The sequence below is a fragment of the Rattus norvegicus genome, chromosome 14, assembly GCF_021556685.1.
Source record: "Rattus norvegicus strain SHRSP/BbbUtx chromosome 14, alternate assembly SHRSP_T2T, whole genome shotgun sequence".
Taxonomy (NCBI): Eukaryota; Metazoa; Chordata; class Mammalia; order Rodentia; family Muridae; genus Rattus; species Rattus norvegicus.
The window spans coordinates 62220203-62237028 of NC_141547.1; the positions used below are offsets into that span (position 1 = coordinate 62220203).

The following is a 16826-nucleotide window of genomic DNA, read 5'->3' on the forward strand; positions in this document are numbered from 1 at the left end:
CACACACACTACAAAATAAAGCTGTTATTATGAACTGTCAGGTGGTAGATCCAGGACAGCTCCAAGTCTGCTTGGCTCTGGAGCCTGTGCCACTGTCCTCTTGGGATTCAGTGCAACACGTATGGTATTGCCTTCCCATCTGTCCACTACGGAGAGAGCTACATAACCAGCAGCCACAGGCTGGATACAGTATAGCTCGCTCCATCCCTTCTGCAGGTTCCTTGGCTAAAGTCTCTACTTCTAACTCACAGCCAAGAGCCCCTGTACGCTCACTCTAGGTGGGGACTCAGAAGCTTAGGGATTACTCTTGCTTTCTGAGGAAACAGAAACTAGCCAAAGTCTTTCAGACCTATCTCCTAGAGCTTCTTAGAGGACAGAGCCATGGGTTCGAGGAAGAAGACCCATCCAGGCCTCTTCAGGCCCTGCCCTCCTCCTTGTAGCAGGCAGGTAGTGATGCTTCTCGGGCCTGGAAGCAAGGCTCTCAGCTATCTGCTTTCTGCTAGGGCAAGGAAAAATGCCAAAGTGTCTTCAATTGGACTGCATCTTTTAAATCTAGTATCCCAGAATTCTAGTGGTGAAAAGTCCTAAATTAAGGTGTTAGCCAGTTCACACTGCTGACAGCCCCTGTTGCGCTGATGTTTCCTGGGAGCCCTTAGCTGTCCTTGGTGTGTAGTTGCATCACTCTAAGTACATGGCTGTCTTCCCCATGTCTTCACGTGTGCCCCTGCACATGGTTCAGATTATCCCTTGTTATAAGGACACCAATGACGATGAATTGGAACCACTCTGATGATTTTGTCATCAGTTGATTTCTTCTGTAAAAGACTTGTCCCCAAGTAAGGTGCTCTCTATAATACCCAGGACCTAGGACTGTAGGCTGCCCTTTAGCGGATACAAATCAACTCAGCACTTCCTGTGGTTAGTTTTACAGGTCAACTTCACTAAGCCACACTGTGTGGAAATTAGGTCACATATCATTCTAGGCCTTTCTGTGAAAGCATTTCTTTTTCCTCTTCCTCCTCTTCCTCCTCCTCCTCCTCTTCCTCCTCCTCCTCCCCCTCCTCTCCTCCTCCTCCTTCTCCTCTTCTTCCTCCTCTTCCTTCTCCTCCTTCTCTCTCTCTCCTCCCCCCTCTCTCTCTTGCTTGTTTAGATTTCTGAGACAATCTAATGCAGCACAGGGCTATCTTGAACTTGCTATGTTTCTGAGAATGTCCTTAAATGTCTGATCTTTCTTTCTCCACCTCCTCGGTGCCAGGATTATAGGTATATACCACAAGGGGGTTACATGCAGTCCAGGGCATTGAACCCAGAGCTCTGCACATGCTAAGTAAGGACTCTATCACCTGAGTTACATTCATAACCCCTCTGAGCCATTTCTTAGATAACATTAATGTGCAAGTCCATAGCCATTGGGGAAAATGAAATATCCTCAATAACATGGGTGAGCCTCATCCAACTAGGTGAAGGATGTAATGGAAAAAGGAAGACCTCCCACACAGACAATCTTTGAACTCAAAATGAAACACTTGCCTGTATCCCCATCCTTCCAGTCTGCCTTGGAGCGGGTCTGTGCCACAGGCTTCATACCCAGATTCAACCAACCACACATGAAAAATGTTCAGGAGACAATGGTGCTCAAGGATCACGTAGATTTTTTTCTTCTTGTCATTAGCCCCTCAATATTACACCATAACAACTTTCTGCATAGCCTTTACCCTGTACTAGATATTGTGGGCAAGCTAGAGGTGACTCAGGAATATAGCAGGATGTGTGTGGGTTCTATGCAAAGCTACATCATCTGATGCATAGTTGGACATCCTCAGTGGGTTTTGAACCAGTCCTCTTGGGTACCAGCATCTTTGGTTTCATTTCTCTGGAGATCCCTATTCGTGTCCAACGGTCCCTGTCCCAGTGGCCTCCCAGAAGGCTCCAGGCCCTTGGCAATGGCGCTGCAGCTGGGTAGCATAGGCACAACTCATCTGGGCAGAGGAGGTCCACTGGGGATGCCTTCCATCTCCACACCCATCGTCGTCCTGGGGCCAGCCAGTTGCTGAGCAATCATTTCAGGACCTTTATTATTCCTTTTGGCAAAGCAAAGTTAAACAGTCCAGTCTCAGTGTGAATTGCTGTGAGAGGTGACAAGGTGCTGTGGGGAGGAAACAAGAAGAAACATCTTAGCCTCACAAGTTAACACCATCCCAGAGGCTGTTGTTAGAGGGGTTAGAACAGTCAGTTTTCTAAAGCCATTGTGTCAGATATAAAGTATCTATCATTGTTCTTCATCCACCCACTGCTGTGTAACAAACGGCTCCAACTTGAGTTCTTCAAAATCGTAGCGGTTTTATTTGTTCATGATTCTTAGGTCAGTGTCTTGCGCTGGGCTCAGTGGGGTGGCTCTTCTGCTTGGTCGCTTCTGGGGTCACTTGGGCAGCGACTCTCATCTGGCAGTGTGACAGGAACTAGAGAGTCCAGTGTAAACGGATATCAAGGAGTGGCTGCATACATTCTGTTGGTTTTGTGGTCCTCAAAAATACAACTAGCAGTTGTTGCTGGCTGTTAGCTGTTCTCTGTCAATGAGAGGTCTGGTCTTCAAGATGGCTAGCCTGGGCTTTCTTATCTGATGTGGTCTGTGTTCTAAGACAGTGAGACTGGAAGCTGCAAGGTTTCTTAAAGCCTAAGCTTAGCTGTTGCCAAAATATCACATCCATAGCATTCTTTTGATAAGTGTTTTTCTCAACTCTTGCAGGGAGGAATCAATAGATCACACCACTTAGTGGTAGACAACACCATCACATTGCAGAGACAGGCAGGCACTGACATGAGGCTTCATTACAGCCAATCTTGCAAACAACATGGCCTTCCACTATGCAGATTACGCCAGTGATCGGAGGAGGTGAGTTATGTCTGGATGCATCAGTCGTGGTGACAAACGCAGAACCGATCAGATCCAAGGATCAGAGGGGGTCTTGGATGTGGAGGACATCACTGTGGGCTACACATGTGATTGAGAACCTGGCCGAGGAACCTTCTGGACGCTGCCCGATGCACAGGCTAGCCTATAATTCTTTTTCCTGAGAAATTAGAATGTACCTCGTTCCTGCTCAGCGTAGTCAGAGGCATCTGGTAGGGCTCGCTAACTTATGTTCCTAGATTTTTCTTGGCAGGAATTAATTTTTCTCTCTGAAGAATCCTTTTCCTCTCCAAGGCTGTTGTTGGGTTAATGCTGAAGATCTACAATTCATAAATTCTTCCTCTTGCTTTATTGTTTCAAAATGAGACTTTTAATAGATTCCAAGGTCTTAATAAGAGAGCTGCCTAGACACATAATGCAGTTACTGTACACATGGTTGATAGGTAGTGATTTATTATTATCCTAAGCCTCTGATAAGAGTCACACCAGACACAGTGGGTGTCTAATAAATATTAGTGATAACAACATGGCAGTGGAGAGAAATTTTGTCTCCGGTGTCTCAATCAACCATTAATAATGCACTCTATTAACTCTGTGTCTATTTTCTGTCAATGTTATCAATTATCTGTAAAAAGGAGCTAGATTCAAATGTCATTATTACTGTTAGTCTAAATGTCCTAATTCATTCTGCCACCTCGTTTTGCTTAACAGAGCACGTCACAATATTTTTCTGTCCCTGCAGTGAAAGACTGCCGTTAGTTGATCTAGCTAACAAGGGATAATTATTAGCTTCCTTGAGAATGTTACCCCGTATGCATTCCTAAGCATTCAGGAGGATTAATATTTCTATGAATTTTAGACAAGGTTAGGTAGCAGCAAAGCCAGATAGAGCTGTTTTCATATTTGTCCCCTCTCATTTGCATACGTATCACTGGCGACGTGTTAATAGTGCTTGCTTGCGTCTCTGTGGTCACACCAGGAATGAACAATACCTATTGAGTAGCTGACAAACTCCATTCAGAAGTGAAATCTAGGCAAGTCAGGGTTAGGGGGAGTCGCATCAGGTGCTCTAGGCAATCACCAAGTCTGAGTTCTCTAGAGCAACTTCCCACAGGGCGATGCTTTTCTGAACAGAGCATGGGGAAAGGGCCGATTTGAAGCACGGTTCATTGCTGGTCAAGGTTGTTTTCCTTGGACAAGCAGAGCTGTCCTGGGGCTTGGGAGTGCACAGCAATTTTTGTGTCCATTTGGGTTCTGTTGTTTTTGGGAACATGCGGCCGGAAGACAGGGTGGTTTAAAATTCAGCGGAAATTTGCTTTGCTGGGAAGGTGTTGATTACAAAGCTCAGGGACTCAGAGAAATGAAAGCTGAACCCCAGGGTCCATTTGTGTATCGATCATGCTAGACACTCAGCCGCCTGCACATATGTCTGTGGCATGACAGTTCATTATTTTAATATCTTCCCAGTGAATCTTTCTATTTAGGATAAGCCAAAAGAAGGCAGATATCGATATAAGATTAACCTAGGGCTGCAATTTGGCTGCTGCTATTCACCGTTTAGGAAGTATCTTGTTCAATCATTCATTTGATTCTGTTTTACCAACCGACAGATAATTATCAATCACTTCACTCATCGGCACAACAGGTCTCCTCTGTACCAGGTAGTGACAGATTGAAACAGTACCGTGACATGTGCAGGCCAGCATGGAATTTGTGACAGGGTCTGGTCTACAGGGAGGTCCAGAGTAGAGGGTGTTGGGGGTCAGGCCTCTGGAGGAAGTGACCTTCCAAGTGTGATGGCAGATGTCCTGAGAAGTGAAGTGGGTGGCAGCAGTGCCTGGAGGATTAAGACCCAAATCTTCCAGTTTGGACAATGGGTTACATTGTAGGCCTTAAGTAAGGCAGTGATAAGATCAGGCTGTGGTTTCAAAAGCCTGTTCTGCATGCAGGGATAGTGAAACACCTCCAAGTGGGTGACCAAAACACTGGTCAGGAATAGGCTTGTCAGCACAGGGAGGATTGTGCTCACAGGTGAAGTCCGTTTGATGTAATGTGGTCTAGCCTCCTCCTGGTCCTGTGGTAACTCAGAAATATGGATGTAAGCACAGATTCCACTACCATGGACCCTTCTATCTGGTGGATATAGGTCGTCCCCAAAGGGGGAAACAAGCCGGGGCATTGCCAGCCAAGTGAGTGAAAGGCTAAGGGAAGGAACATGATCTGACAGAGTGACAGCTTGTGTGTGTGTATGTGTGTGTGTGTGTGTGTGTGTGTGTGTGTGTGTGATCCAGGAGCCTAGGCAGCACCAATTTTCAGAGGGACAGAAGAGCAGGCCGGGAGGCACTTGATGTCCTCTGTGTGGGGGGGAGGCTGCTTTCAAGGCTGGAAAGGGGAGACCCAATCAGCCCTGTAATGGAAAGCACATTAGGCTTTCTAGAGATTGCTGTGGAATCGCAGGCAGGAGCTCAGGGACATTACCGGCAGCTAGGCTAAGGGCAAGACCTACAAGGCACCTCCATCTACCATGGAGGAGGAGAGAGGCCCGTGATGGAGAATTTATCTGAGACAGAGGGAGGAGATTTGAGTCACACACAGGTATGTGACGACAGGCAAGGCAGGGCCAAGGCTATACCAGTGTTCTAAAAATAAAGAATTCCCTCCTGTTTCCTTCAGAGGCACTCCGGGGTAATTTGCAAACATTTGCAAGCAGGTTTTCATGGTGCTGAACTGCAGGCAAAGCTCTCACTGACTTCAGTGAAACTCCCCAGGGACACCAGCAAGGTGAGGCCTTGGTTCTGGGTAATTAAGACTTATGGCACCCTTGTTAGTGCAGAAATCCCACAGCATATCATTGAAATGCAAGTGGCTTGGGAGCCCGGGGCCCCTACGAAGCCCTGGGCCATTAGAAGCCCACTTGAGCTGTCATTAATTTCACCGTCCCTCACTTTCGGAAATCAGAGAATGACATCACTTTGATTAAGAGGGACAATCATGTTTCAATCAGTCGAGTCAGCTCGCCTTGGTAGCGCTGCACTGGCGGTGGGGTTGGTGCTTTACAAGCAGCAGGAGCAGAAAGGGGTCAGCGCTAATGCTCCTGTTGCCTTCTGAGCAGGAAGCATTCTCCCAGACCCTCTGCTGCATGCTGATAGGACCGTTCCCCGCTTCCTTGTCCCCTTCCTGTCCATTACTCTAAGAAGCAGGTGTCCATGGGAGGGTGGGAACAGCTAGGAGGAAATCTCTCTAGGACATTCTGTATACCACTCTTCGGATTTAGGGTAGAGGAGGGCTGAATAAATAAGTGGGCAGATGTGGGAAATCGGCAAACCAATCGTGACAGCTCAGGAGGGCACACGAATTCAGATTCTCCAAGGGCTTTATACAGGGCAGGACACCTACCAACAGGACTTGGCGCACACCTTTGGGCCCAGGTGGCCCTGTTGTGCCATGCTGACTATGTTATCTAAGCCTCTCTGTAAAATGGGAGTAACAATAGTGACTGTCTGTAGTACTGGTGTGTAATTTGAAGAATAAATAAGTTAGGGAAAGGGCTTAATCTAAAACATGGCCGTCGTGTGGTCTATTTGAGCAAAGCAACCTGAGAGAAGCGTTTGGTATGCCTTACCACATGTAATCTGTGAGTGGGGGATGGGAGACCTTCATTATACCCTGCTGTGGTTTGAGCATCCTTTCCCAAGCATGTTGAAATGTACTTGTCATTTTAATAGTAATGAAATGCCAAACCTGTGAGAGGCATTAGGCCTTGAGGCTTGTGCTAGCACGAATAGATTTAATATCGTTATGACAGGAATGGGTAAGTTATGGGGGGGGCATGCCATGTACCATGTTGTGGTACAATAAGAAGGTGCCTACTGGTTATTGCCTCTTGACTTTGGATTCCCTAGCCTCCAGGACTGTGGGCCTAAATGACTCCTACTGCTTGCAGTTTTCTTGTCTGTAGTACTGTGCTATAGCAGGGGGAAACTTGACCAAGACGTTTTCCCAACCAAGCGATGACGTTTAAGAAAAGTCAAGCAGCCAGTTTAAACCCCAAAGCCAGGATGTGGCCAGTTGTGGGATTTGTGCCCAGAGGCAAGGTACTTACTCATTATTCTATATGGTGTCTCCTCTAGGAAAATCAGTGAGGGCCACGTGTTCTAGTTTTCAAAGAACAAAGTTCCCTGGGAAAAGAGCCACCAGGGACAGCTTGCTTGGAGTCTTCCACTTGCAGGGTGGTGGTTAACATCAATTACCTGTGCCAATGCTCTGTCTAAGCTTTTTACAGGAAGCCCTCAGAGGGACAGGGTTTGTTTTGGTTTACTCTTTAACCCTTTCTTTTGTTATTATCATTTTTATGTTAAATGTATGAATGCGTATCTATATATGGGTATACTTACCTGAGGACGGGTACCTCTGGAGGCCAGGAGAAGGTATCACATCCCCTGATGTTGCCCTCACAGGTGGTTGTGAGCTGCCAGATGTTGGGAATCAAACTCAGGGCCTCAGAAGGAGCAGCACGATTGTCTCTTCAAGGTCTCTCTCGGCCCTGCAGCACTGAGAGTCGGTTTTCAACATGAGAACTTGAGGCCACATGAAACAGCATGAAGGACAGGTAGGATCACGAAAGCCTTCCCGAGAAGGTGGGGATCCCAGGAAAGAGTATGAACAAAAACTCATGGAGATAAAGTGGCAGAACCCAAGGTGATGTAGGATTGCAGGGTTTGGCTGTAGGCACCAGGCGCATCTGACTTTCCTGTTTCCCAGGAGGGGACAGTTCACAGCTTACAGCCCATAGCTAGCCCACCACCTAGTTCTAGATTCTTTACAGGTGAACAGTTGCAATCCATGAGGGTCTCAGAGAATGCTACCTGTAAATCCTACCTGAGCACAATGCTATCCCCATCTTAAAAAAAATAAATCCTAATGTCATTCACACTAGTAGACATTGATTGCAAAATTGTCCACAATTATTATCACTTTTTCCAGATTCAGCGAAGTACAATTGACAAATAAAACATGTATATTCAAGATGCACAGCACAATAATTTGATTTACATATACATTGTGAAATGATTGGGACAATCAAATTAATTTACATATCCATCCTACCGCCCAGTTACTACTGCATGTGTATATGGGTATACACTCCAGATTTGCAGATTTCAAGCACAGAATACAGTTCTATAAACTGTCTGATGCTATGCATGAGATCAACATGCTATGTACCAAGAATCCAGACTTACTTAACTTCCAGTGAAAACTTTGGATCGTTGTAATTTCTTCTGTTAACGGGGTTGAAAACTTCATGTGATCTAGATGGGCTTGGGGAAGCCACATCCATGAGACTGGAGGGGGAGAGGGGCAGGGACCATGTTTAGTGGATCACAGAACCTACCCGCTTATACTCAAACACACACACACACACACACACACACACACACACACACACACACACAGGGCTAGGGGAGGGAGAGAGAGATATTCATCATGTAAGTTACTCCTGGAATTAAACTCAGGCCTATGCCAGTGAGCTGGCCAATCCCCTAGCCTAGCTCCTTAGATCGGTTATGCATGCAATTATGTATTTCTCTTGGCACATGTGGACGCACATACACATACATACGCTGTAAAAGATCATAAAGGTTGTATTTTTTTTTTCGGAGCTGGGGACTGAACCCAGGGCCTTGTGCTTGCTAGGCAAGCGCTCTACCACTGAGCTAAATCCCCAACCCAAAGGTTGTATTTTTAAGTATCTCAGCATATATATTAATGCACACATAACTTTCTGATTAACTGCTGGGGCTGTTGACTTAAAAGCTTTAAACATTTCCAAATAACACTGGAGGAATTCTCAGTGCAATCTAGAAAGTTTAAAGAAGCAAAGTCAAATGGCTTCTCGGTCTTTTGGCTAAGATCAAGTGAAAAAATAAAGTCAAGAGAAGACTCGGCCTCTGACTATAGAAGTCTGAGTAAAGAAAAGAATCTTTGATTATCTATTTATGCCCTGCTGAGCCCGGACACAGAGGAGCCAAACGCAATAGACACAAATCTCCAGCATCTTTGGCTTCCTCTCTTTTCAGGGTCTCCCTGGCCTTGAGGAGTTCTGCGGTGAGAACAGGTAGAACTCTGCCTTGGAAAGTTTTAGAGGAGCAAGGGAAGCTGGCCAGAAGGACCAAGAGGAGGAGAAATGACATCGTCACGACTGAGTCAACCCTGAAGGCCGAGAGGATTCTCATAGATGCATTCCCCCAGAATCCCAGAGAGAGATGAGGAGAAAGGAATCATCCGCGTTTTCCCGAGGAATGGAGGGTGGGTGGAGGTTCTGGGTGTGCCAAGCGCTGGGGATGTTTGCCTTGGGTGTCCTCAGGGCTGCGCCTCCTATAAGATACGGTGTGCAAGGGTATGGATAAGCCACGGACCCTGACCACCACCCCACAAGAACAAAGCTAAGTAATAGCAGTTGAAGACTGAAGTAGCCCCTGTTTGCCTTGTGGGGTGAGGCTGTGTGCAGTTCAGAGCGGCACATATGCTCCCTCCCCTCCCCACCCCCACCCCACCTGCTTGTCCTGTGCACTCCTTTCTAGACTAATAGAATTTTAGAAACCAGCACTACAGGAAACCCAGTGACGTGGCAGTGATCAGCGACCAACTTCACATGTGTAGTCTCACACACCAATTTGCCCTTTACCCCAGATAAACAATAAAGAGGTAGGGCTGGGGACATTTGCCAGGTGGTGGCCTCTAATTTTGCCTGGATTTAACTAGAGGAAGCATCCAGCTGGCACTTAGGAAAACTGAAGCCACGCGTGGAGATTGCTGGGTTTTCTCCAAATAAACCATCCTGTTTGTTCTTAATGGAACTGGAGGTAAACCCACAAAGCTTTTGTAAAGACTACGTACAATGGTCCCACATTCCATATGAGAATGAGATTTTTATGTGATTTCTACGAAAGAGAAAATGTATTTGCCAAAATACAAAATGGTAGACTCAGCTAGAACAATAATAGTGTGTGTGTGTGTGTGTGTGTGTGTGTGTGTGTGTGTGTGTATGCATAGGCTGCATAGGACATAGGTGGGAGAGAGATTTGCATATTTACCTTTGAACTTGATTTGATTTTAATATGCTATCATTTGTGAAGGAGACTTGCTTATTAACACTCTGGAAGTGGCTCATGAAAACAGCTGACAGTCGAAGCTGTGACTCATACCACAGGGTCCCAGTGGCCCCAGCTCAACCAGGCTCTGCAGTGAGTTTAACAAGTGTGCAAACATGTGCTCAGCTGCCTCTCCATGCCAGATCCACAGCTAACCCCGGAGTAAACAAAGATTAATAAGGCATAGCCTGCGTTTGAAAGGAGTTCACAACCCAGCAAGGAAGCAGCAGATTAAAAAAAAAAAAAAAAACCTACTCCACCCGATAAGGTTAAGCCATTAGAGATGAATTGGAAAAAGGCTGCTGAAGTTATATTGATGAAGTGTGCTTCTGTTCAAAGTGCTGTGGGAATATGGAGGGGATATCATCTCAGCCTAGGGGTGCTGAGGGAAAAAATTGAAGGCAGAGACACTTGAAGGATCTCTTGAAAGATAAAGCCCATTTGGAAGCAGGAAAGAGGGATTCCTGGGGAGGGGCGGCAGTGCAGGGAAGGGGTCAGAGGCCAGGCTCTGCACAGACAGCAGAGGCAGAGGAGAGCTGTGGCTGGTCAGCATGGTGTGTGCTGGGGAGGCAAGGGGAGAGGCTGGAACAGACGCAGAGGCTCAGTGTGGATGCAAGACCAGAAAGTTCTCAGGCCAGGAGTGCTTCCGACGGCCTCTGAGCACAGAGAAGATACACTCAACGTGGCGCACTTCAAATGTGCTCTCTGGTGTCTCTGTCATTTGTTTCAAAGTCTCAGAAAATCCATTTCCCAACAGTGTTTTCTCAGTCCTAAATATGGCTGGACCTCACCACAGGGGTCTTCGAACCAGAGGTAATGGATCGCGTGTGAACCACTGCTTGTTCTTGTAAATAAAGTTTTATTGGGACACATGTGTACCTGGTAACTGCTATGGCTGATTCACTGCTGAGCTTAGTGTTTGCAGCAGAGACTAACACACAAGATCCAAGATATTTTGATTTAAGGAGACACTGTGTCGAGCATTTCATTTCAGTTCCTTTTTCCAAGGTCAAGGTCATGCTTGCCTTTTAGATTGAACCAGGAAAATTTGGAGCCTCTTCCTTGGCCTCCTTACCCCTCTGGCTAGCCTGGAACTGCCATGTAATTCTGACTGACAGAAACCCACTTGTCTTTGCCTCCTGAATGCTGAGATTAAAGGGACTCACTAAGCCCCTCCTATTGCTGCCATTATGAAGTGGTCAATTTCAACTGGTAGATGACGTCAGTGGTAGAGGGGACTTGTCCAGAAAAGAGAGAGAGTGAGTACCCAAACCAGACTGATCTGGCCAGGCCACTCTGCTGCCATTTCTGGGGGTCGCTGAAGATGGCTAGGTGGTTATGTTGTTAGTTGTGTGACCACCCCTAAAATATGTGGCTAGTGAGTGCACGTCATGGGCTACCTCTTAGCCAGCCCTGCTCTCTGGTTTCTGTTCTCCCCAGATCCCCATCCTTAGGAAAACATAGGTCTGGTTTATATCTGGCACAGTCCCTAGGGAATAGTGTCCTTAAGGGACCCCGCATCCTCCACCTCCAGGTCGGGGAAGAGACTGGATGTATTTCTACCTGCCTTTCAGCACCCAGCCCTCCCCCCAACCCTCACAAGCGCACATGTACACACACACACGCACACATACACACACACACATACACACACACACACACACACACACACACACACACACACACACACACAGAGCCAGGAAAATGATCACAAAGCCTGGACACACAGTAAGCAAATGGCCCAGACAAACCCCCATCAGCCCACGCCTCACAATCTTCTCCCTAGGTGAAGTTCTGTCTGGGGATAATATTTTTTGGCTCTGTTATTAAAAAAAAAAGGTAGGTGGTGGCGGTCTTTAATCCCAGCACTGGGGAGGCAGAGACAGGTAGGTGGGTCTCTGAGTTTGATGTCAGCCTGGTCATCTACAGAGGGGGTTCCAGGGCAGCCAGGGTCACAGAGAGATACCTTGTCTCAAAAAACAAAAAAACAAAAACAAAACAAAACAAAACAACAACAACAAAACAGAAAGAAAGAAAGAAAGAAAGAAAGAAAGAAAGAAAGAAAGAAGGAAAGAAAGAAAGAGAGAAGAGAAAACTAAATAGAATAAGACATCATGAGTTCCTCTCCATGCGTCTTATTTCACTCAGTGTTTGAGGCTCACCTGCGATGCTGTATGTAGTTGCAGGACACTGATTTCCAATCCTCTACAGCATTCCATCGTATGAGTTCATTCATACAACATCCTCGTTGATGGACGTTTGGGTAGATACAGTGGATTAGTCATATGCTATCGCCATGAACATTCTCGAGACTCTTCCTTGGTGGATATAAACATGAATAAGGATTTTATACTTATAAGACACCGTATACAAGTGGATTGTAGAGTGGTGGATACATTTTGGACATTTTAGCTGAGTTTGTGTAACTGTGACAAAAATTCCTGACAGAATGTCTTAAAGAGGGAAAAGATTGCCTGAGGCTCACTGCTTCAGATAGTTCAATCTGTTGCCCTTGGACCCCGTCACTTTGGAAGAACATGGCAGTGGTAATGTGTGGCAGAGCATAAGGGTTAGACTCTTGGTAGCCAGGGAGCAGAGAAAGGAGAGAAAGGGCCAAGGATAACATACCCCACCCCCACCCCCAGTGATCTTCATCCTTCAGCTAGACTCTACCTCCTAAGGTTTCTAGAACCTCCAAAAGCAGAAAGCACTTTCATGTGGGAGCCATGGAAGTCTTTCCTATCACAATTGTGGGAGCTCTCTCTCGGAGAAGGCCGTTCCATTTTACAACAGAGCCGTCGAGGCTAGCAGTTTTCATGGCGTTGGTTCAATTGGCCCGTGTCCTTACCTGGAGGATTTTCTCTCCTGCAGATTTACCTGCTCCACATTTTCAGGAGTTTGCTTTATTCTTTTCCACAAGACACTCACATTTATGTCCTTGTTGAAAATTTATAGTTTTTTCCAGAAAGGAGAATAATCTTTGTAGGAGTTCTAAGTTTATCTCCAGGCTTCACCTGTCCCCAGTTAAAGAAAGGTAATTGTTTGCTAGTTGACCTCTTGGGGGTGTGTGCACATTCTATTTTCCTCTTTCCCTTGCCTTTGGCTGTCCCTACTTCCTTCCCCTCTCCTCTCCTCCCTCCCTTTCTTCCTCCCTTCCTCTTTTCCTTCCTTCCTTGCTTCACCCCCTCTCTTTTCTCTTCCTCCCTCCCTCCTAGCAGATTCTTACATGTAGCCCAGGGTGGCTTTGAACCCACAGCAGTCTTCTTACTTCCTCGCAATGTCCCACGTGTTGGGACTCACCGACACGTGCGGTCACTCCCAGTACTCACATCATAATCTTCTAACATTTCAAACTCTTTCACACTCAACGGCCAGCATCTTCCTATGCTGGCACAGCATCTGTCACTGTCTGGCTTGCCTCTGAAACCTGGTTTGTGCTGACTGACCTTCACTCCACTTTCCAAAGACAGGGTTGGTTTTTTTTTTTTTTTTTTTTTTCTGAGCAGTTTTATTCTGCTTGAAGGTTCATCTGTTTGTTGCTTGGATTGGTCCCTAAGTCCTCCTGAGGCAACGGACCATGTGCTTCCTTCCTATGAGTCTCCATCACCTGAAAGAACACTCCAGACCCCATAGGGAGCAATCAGTATTTGCTAACCAACTGCCTGGCTCAGTGTAGCTTAAAATCCATCTTTATTTTTATATGATAGTTCAAATGATTTAATGAGTGGTTGTCATTGACAAGGCACTTGGGGACTGTGCATAAAACGACACAATAATATAAAAATAAAGCTTTGCTCAGAGACTAATAGGCAGGACTGCCTTCTGCAGGCACATTGTTCTTCAAGCCAGAGGAAACAATTCTTCTGCTGGTCAAGTACAATTGTTTTCATTGATAAAAATAAGTAAATCTGCATTCTCGCCTTCTGCTTCATCCGAATGCTTACAAAAACCAAGCGTCATATATAATATTCATTTCAGCCATGAATATGCAGAGAACGCGGCGTCTCTTTATTTAGGGATTTTTTTTTCAACACTGCGGTCATGTTTGTGGTGGCGACTGTAGGCTTTTCTACGGAGGACAGACCCATTTCTCAAAGTCATGGTTAAATATCTCGGCTGGCCTTGTGGGTATGGCACAACAGACAACCCGGGAAGGAAGGATAGCCTTGAGGAGGGGATGTAAAACAAGGCTTCGGATATTCCGTGATTAGGAAGCGTGGGGATGGGGGAGACCCAGAGAACGCAACTGAGCCACACTGCCAGAGGAGCTCCGCGCTGGTCTCTTCCTGGAGCCGTGTGTGGGCTGCACGTGGGAGCTGGTTCCTAACTCAATGACGCTCTCACAGAGGTCGATTGGTGTCTTTCTGAATTCCAGGGTCTGTAGGTAAGATGTCCCTTCTGCACCTTGAAATATACTAACAAATCCCAGGACCCCTCGGGTCGTCAAGACCCAGGCATCCTTGACCTCCCTAGCATTCTGCTTCTCAGTGTAGAGCTCAGGACGACTGCACTTGTTTGGTTATTTTTCATTTGTTTAGACTTTAAATGGTTTAGGATCCAGGAAAGTCGCCCAGTGAATTGAATAAACCCCTTGCCACCAAGCCTTGGGCCCCACATGGTGGAAGAGTCAACACTCCTGTGTTCTCCTCTGACGTCACATGGGAGCTGTGGTGTGTAAGCATACATACAGACGCAAACACCCTGAACCACAAGATAAATCTGCAAATGAAATGTGATTTTTAAGGGTGGTTCAGGAATGGTTCCTCACACCCACTTTATGAAGCTGTATCTGTATGTGTGGTGGTTTAGGGTATTGTGATGAGTCCTAGCCAGACTCCATGCCAACAATACACATGTAATAGTAAAACTGCACCAGAATGAAGGGAGAACTACTTGTATGGTAGTGCCAAAGAGGCCTGGGAAGTGTCCGTAAGGAACTGATAGCTTGGACAACCTTGGTCAAGTGAGCAGGTGTGCTAACAAAATGAAGGATCAGAAAGAGAAGCCTGCAGAAACCAGAGGAGTTTGTGCAAAGGCCCTGTGGTGACAGAGTGTGACTTTTAGGAAGGCACCAAGGTCAGTGTGGCAAGAACAGATGGGTGCAGAGAGTGTTGGCAAGGCCTTGAGGGTCCTAAAGGAGCTTCATCGTCACCCTAGGCGGAGCTGAGGTAGCTGAAAGACAGATGGGCAGGAGACAGGAAAGGATCCAGTTTCACAGTGTGGCCCATGAGACTTAGAAACACACAGGTAGAGGATTGTGGACCCCCTTCCAGCCTGACTCAATTACAGATGTCCCCCGACACTGCGAGCTCATCTCCCAAGTCTGAGCTCAAGGAGGATGCTCAGGGGGGGTGAGAGACATGCTCCAGTGGTCTGGGTCTTCCTTCTCCTCTACACACAAAGAGCCGTTTGGGCTGGAAGCCTGCGCGCATTGCTTGCAGATCTGAATGTGTTTACCTGGAACAGTCTGACAGGGAAGCCTGGCTTCAATGTTAACAGAACACGAGGCAACCAACCAGCTCGCGTAATCTCTCTTCTGAAAGGCAATATGTGCCCTGTATGTCCCAAGGCTTCAAAATATAAACACTCTTGATTCCGTGTATAAAGCTAATAATAAAATATATCATAATGGCTTTTCATAGTCTAGGCATTCAACATTTGCAGGTTTAAAAGATCTGGAAAAACTTTCTGGTTCAAGCTTCTGCATGATAACATCCTTGAGAGGGAAGAACTCATCATAGTATGCTAAACACTATACGCTCTGCATCTGTGGAGCGGGGGCTGCGGCAACTCGGGCATGCACAGGTCAGGAGCTGCTGGGAAGATGGCTCCGTGGGTGAAGTGCTTACTGCAAAAGATGAGGACTTAAGTTTGGATCCTCAGCTGGGTGTGGGGGTGCACGCCCAGTGAGGGCAGGGCACAGACGGGTAGGTCCTGGGGGCTCACTGGCCAGACTGAAACAAAAAGTTGCAGGTTCAGTGAGAGATCCTAGCTTTAAAAAATAAAATGGAGGGGGCCGGGCAGTGGTGGCACAAGCTTTTGATCTCAGTACTCGGGAGGTAGAGGCAGGTGGATCACTGTGAGTTCAAGGCCAATCCAAATTACAGAGTGAGTACCAGAACAGCCAGGGCTACACAAAGAAGCCCTGTTTCTTAAAAACCAATGGAAATAATGATAATAATAATAATAATAATAATAATAATAATAATAATAATAACAACAACAACAACAACAACAACAACAATAGGAGAATCATAGAGGAAAATACTTGGTGTTGATCTCTGTCTTCCACAACACCACACACCCACACGCACATACACATCTACACACATACACACATACATCTACACACATCTACACACATACACACATACACTCATACACACACATACACACATATATACACATGCACACATACACACACAGATACACAGATACACACATACACACATACACACATCTACACACATACATACACACACATCTACACACATCTACACACATACACACAAATATACACATATGCACACATACACACATATATACACATGCACACATACACACACAGATACACAGATACACACACACATACACACACATACACACATATATACACATGCACACATACACACACAGATACACACATACACACATACACACATATACACACACATACACACACATACACACATATATACACATGCACACATACACACACAGATACACACATACACACACATACACACACATACACACATATATAC

The 16826-nt window shown here is 46.2% G+C and overlaps 2 long non-coding RNA genes across 3 annotated transcripts in view; one reads left to right on the plus strand and one right to left on the minus strand.

The window, feature by feature from the left end:
• Positions 1 to 1635: 1635 nt before the first annotated feature.
• The window catches only part of LOC148001364 (uncharacterized), a 39692-nt gene continuing 24501 nt past the window's right edge, over positions 1636 to 16826 (minus strand). For both annotated transcript variants that reach the window (XR_015637044.1, XR_015637043.1), the window contains 4 exons: positions 12225 to 12380; positions 8152 to 8253; positions 7306 to 7462; positions 1636 to 2146 (listed from right to left, as the gene is read on the minus strand). This is a non-coding gene — a long non-coding RNA (uncharacterized LOC148001364). The remainder of the gene's footprint in view (positions 2147 to 7305; positions 7463 to 8151; positions 8254 to 12224; positions 12381 to 16826) is intronic.
• On the plus strand, positions 5585 to 10354 carry LOC148001365 (uncharacterized). Its single transcript, XR_015637045.1, has 3 exons — positions 5585 to 5692; positions 7369 to 7520; positions 8989 to 10354. It is a non-coding gene; the product is annotated as an uncharacterized LOC148001365 (long non-coding RNA).